Source organism: Chrysochloris asiatica, unplaced genomic scaffold (genome assembly GCF_000296735.1).
Source record: "Chrysochloris asiatica unplaced genomic scaffold, ChrAsi1.0 scaffold00049, whole genome shotgun sequence".
In the NCBI taxonomy this organism is placed as follows: domain Eukaryota; kingdom Metazoa; phylum Chordata; class Mammalia; order Afrosoricida; family Chrysochloridae; genus Chrysochloris; species Chrysochloris asiatica.
The window spans coordinates 5,267,520-5,272,260 of NW_006408567.1; positions in this window are offsets into that span (position 1 = coordinate 5,267,520).

The following is a 4,741-nucleotide window of genomic DNA, read 5'->3' on the forward strand; positions in this document are numbered from 1 at the left end:
TAGTGAGGTTGGCCCAGGATCGGACATTGTTTCGTTGTGCTGTGCATGGGGTCACTATGAGTCAGTTCCAACTCGATGGCACCTGACAACAACAACAACCATACAGTCCTGATGTGGCAAGATGGGTTAATGAATGTGTTGTCTGCATGGTCGGTTTGAACTACAAGCTTGTTGATTCAAGCTCACCAGCAACTCTTTGGAAACACTATACAGACTGGACCCAACTTGATGGCACTTAACAAAAACAACCATATATTTTTAGTCACCTCGGCTTGATTATTACAGTAGTGTTCTCTTAGAGGAGCTTTGATAGTGGCTAGCAGTTGGACCGATAGTCTCAAGCTAAGCAGATGGAAACTACCAGCTGTTCTGCAGGAGAAATATGAGGCTTTCTGCTCTGAAACCCTATGCAAGGTCGTTATGAGTTAGAACCGACTCCACAGCACATAACCACCATCACCGTTTTCTTAGATGGAATACCTAGGGGTGCATAATGGTTAATGTACTTAGCTACTAACTAAAAAGTTGCATTTGAGTCCTTCCAGGGGTGCCTTGGAAGAAAGACTTGGAGATACTTCTCAAAAATCATCCATTGAAAACCCTATGAAGCCCAATTCTGTTCTGACACTCATGGGGGTCATCAAGAGTCAGGATTAACTTACAAATGCAACCTATTTTTCTTTGGTTCTTCCTTATGAATATTATTTTCCATCTCTATCATATTCCCCGAGGTGAGATTAATTGTAAAACCCAACTCAGATATTGTCTTTTCCTTGGCAATAGTTTCCTTGAATGCTTCTAATGGCCTATAGAATAAAAACAAAGCTTCTAAATTTGACATTCAAGACTGTTCACACAGGGCTCCAAATATATATTTGCAAGCATATATGCTTGAAGTGTACTTTCTATGAAATTCCACATGATGTAATTTACCATTCTTAGAAAATGTTTCACTTGCTTTGCTGGTTTCCTGTTTACTGTCTTCATTGCTCTGCTACCCTATCTCTGCTTACTCTTCTCTTACTATTCCTTGTAGTCAGGCTAATCCTCACCACTACCATCATGCCTTCATTATCTGTTGAATCAGGAATAATTCTCTTCACTCATGATGTGGCTCAGTGGGCTAGTGAGCTGGACTGGAAAGTCGGTCTGAACCACAAAATGGGTGGTTCAAGCTCACCAGCCGCTCCTCGAAAGCCCTATACAGGGTGGTTATGGATCCAAATAAACTTGACAGCACTTAACAACAACAACAAAAATATTCTTTTCTATTTTGCTTATTTCCTACTATGTTAAATATTTAATACCATCTATGTGTGTGGTTCTGTGGATTAATGCACTGGAATTCAAAGTTGGTTTGGACTGCAAGGTCAGTGGTTCAAGCTCAGCTGTCCCTCCTGGGGTCACTATGGGTGATAACGGACTTGACTGAACTTAACAACAACAAATGCTATTTAGAAGGTGCAACTGGCCCAAGCCATGGTATTTTCAATAGCTTCATGTGCATGTGAAAGTTGTACATTGACTAAGGAAGACCTTAGAAGAATTGATACATTTGAATTACGATGTTGTTGTTGTTGTTGTTAAGTGCCGTCGAGTCGGTTCCGACCCATAGCGACCCTGTACAGGTTTTCTGAGGGTGTAAATCCTTATGGGAGTAGAAAGCCTCATCTTTCTCCCGCGGAGTGGCTGGTAGTTTTGAACCGCTGACCTTAAGGTTCACAGCCCGATTTGTAACCACTACGCTACCAGAACTCCTGAATTATGATGTTAGAGGATAATATTAAAATGTACTATGGACTACCAGAAGAACAAACAAATCTGTGTTGGAAGAAGTACAGTCAGAATGCTTCTTTGAAGTGAAGAATGCCAGACTTTGTCTCTTATACTTTGAGCATACTCTCAGGAGGGACCAGTCCCTGGAGAAGGTAATCATGCTTGTCAGAGTAGTGGGTTTGGTAAAAGAGTAAGACATCCAGTGAGATGGTAACAGCAATGGGCTCAAAAGTAGCAATGATTGTGAGACTGGAGAAACAAAGGGCAGTGTTTTCTTCTGTTGTGCATTAGGTCACTATGAGTTGGTACTGACTCCATGGCACCTAACAACAACAATAACAACAATGTTATTCAATTTCATTTTATTTTTGCTTATCAGTCATAATTATTTTAAAGACATTACAAACGTATTTGTTTTTGCATTGGTAAAAATACTACCTGATTTTGTATTGATTTAAATGATAAATATAAATATCTTTGTTGCCATTTTCCTCTATTCAGTTCAAAAGTTTTATTTTCTTTCACTTTACCTTGTTTATCCTATCAGATCAATCGACATAAATGATAATAAATGGTGATTGAAGGAAATTGGGTAGAGATGTTGTTGTTGTTAGGTACCATCGAGTTGGTACCGACTCATAGAGACCCTATGCACAACAGAATGAGACACTGCCCAATCCTGGTCCAACCTCAGTATTGTTGCCATTGAGCTCATTGATGCTGCCACTTTGCCGATCCATCTCACTGGGTGTCTTCCTCTTTTTCTCTGACTCTCCACCTTACCAAACATGAAATCCTTCTCCAGTGACTGGTCCCTCCTGACAACATGTCAGAAGTATGAGAGACAAAGTTTGGTCATTCTGGCTCCTTCAAGGAGCTCTCTGGCTGTACTTCTTCCAACACAGACCGATTGGTTCTTTTGGCAACCCATGGTTCTTTTAATATTCTCCTCCAACACCATAACTCAAAAGCATCAATTATTCTACGATCTTCCTTATTCATTGTCCAGCTTTCACATGCATATTAAGTTATTGAAAATGCCATGTCTTGGGTCAGGTACACCTTCGTGTTCAAGCTGACATCTTTGCTCTTCAACACTTTAAAAAGGTCTTGTGGAGCAGATTTGTCTAATGCAATATGTCGTTTGATTTCTTGACTGCTGCTTGCATGAGTGTTGATTGTTGATCCAAGAAGAATGAAGTCCTTGACAACTTCAATCATTTCTCCATTGATAAGAATGTTGTTTATTGGTCCAGTGGTGAGGACTTTTGTTTTCTTTACATTGAGATGAGATGAAATCCATACCTAAGGCTGTCCTCTTTGATCTTCATCAGTAAGTATTTTAAGTCATCTTCACTTTCAGCAAGTAAGGTTGTATCATCTGCATATTGCAGGTTGGTGATAAGTCTTCCTCCAATCTTGATGCCACGTTTTTCTTCATATAAGCCAGCTTCTCGGATTATTTGCTTAGCATACAGGTTGAATAAATATGGTAAAAGAATACAACCTTGTCGCACACCTTTCTTAGTTTTAAACCATTCAGTGTTCCCATGTTCTGTTGGAACAACTTCCTCTTGGTCCAGGTACAGATTATTCCTCATGAGCACAATTAAGTGTTCCAGAATACTCATAGTTCACAATGTTGCTCATAGCTACTCATGATCCAACAACTGAAAGCCTTTGCGTAGTCATGAAGCACAGGTAATCATCTTTCTGGTATTTTCTCTTTTCAGCCAAGATCCATTGGACATCAGCAATGATATCCCTCATTCCACGGCCCTTCTGAATACGGCTTGAACCTCTGGAAGTTCTTTGTCAAAGTATGCTTGAAGTCATTTCTGTATTTCTTTTAGTAAAACTTTACTCGCATGGTATATCAATAATATTGCCCGCTGTGATAGGATCTGTCTAATTTAGGTTATATTTTCTGATCATTTCTAATCTGTTTTTTTTTTTTTTTGCATAATATGTGTATTTTCAACTTTTAGTTTTGTAAGTTGTTATTGTTGTTGCTGTTCAGTGCCTTCTAGTCAGTTCAACTCAAAGAAACCCTGTATAGGGTCTCCAAGGAGTGGCTCGTGAGTTTGGGGTTCAAACACACCTTGCAGTGTTTTATTCTGGAACACTACAAACTATTAGTGCCTTTGTCTTTTTGAGAAACTTTTACAGTGAAAGCAAAGTTTTACTTAAACCTCCTAAAAAAGTGAAGCATGGTTCTATTATGTTGCTCGTCACTAAAATCTTTGGTATTTACATTTAACCCACTTTGAACTAGGAGAATAATGCAGTTCTTCCAGATCAGAGAATTATTGTTCAGTTATCTCCTTATATATCACAAGCACTTATCCTGTAATCTTTTTTCTCAGAGCTCTCTAGGTACTAAGGAACTCCAGGAAGAGACTTTACAGTAAGACATATCCTTTTAGACTATAAATGTTTTCTAGTGTAGTTTTTTTTTTTTTTTTTTTTTTTAGTAGAATATGAAATCAAAATAACAATGCTGTAACTTTCCAGCAACTCAATAGTCCTACTAAAATCAATACTGCCCCAGGAGTTTGGCCCCAACAAACCTTTATTCTGTCATATAGGATAGACTCAAAACTAAATAAAGATTCAGAAGTATCTAAAACATTTGTTTCCTCTGAAGTCTTATTTTATAATATTTAATAAAAAACAAAGAATCACTCTTTAGCAGTTGAATAGGGACAGACATTAAAAAGATTTAACTCTTTATTTCCATACTTAGAATGTTTTTGTTGTTTTTCTTTCAGAGCTGAGAAGACTTTTTTCCCCCTCTTAGTTTTCTCATAATGTTTCAAAACGTCTCATCTACTTTCTTGATGATCTTATATCCAGAGATGATCTAATTTGATATTCAGAGAAAATAATCAATGATGGAATAATCTGGAATTCTGAACATCTTTTAAAATAAATAATAGTTGACACCAGAGATAGTAGTTGTATA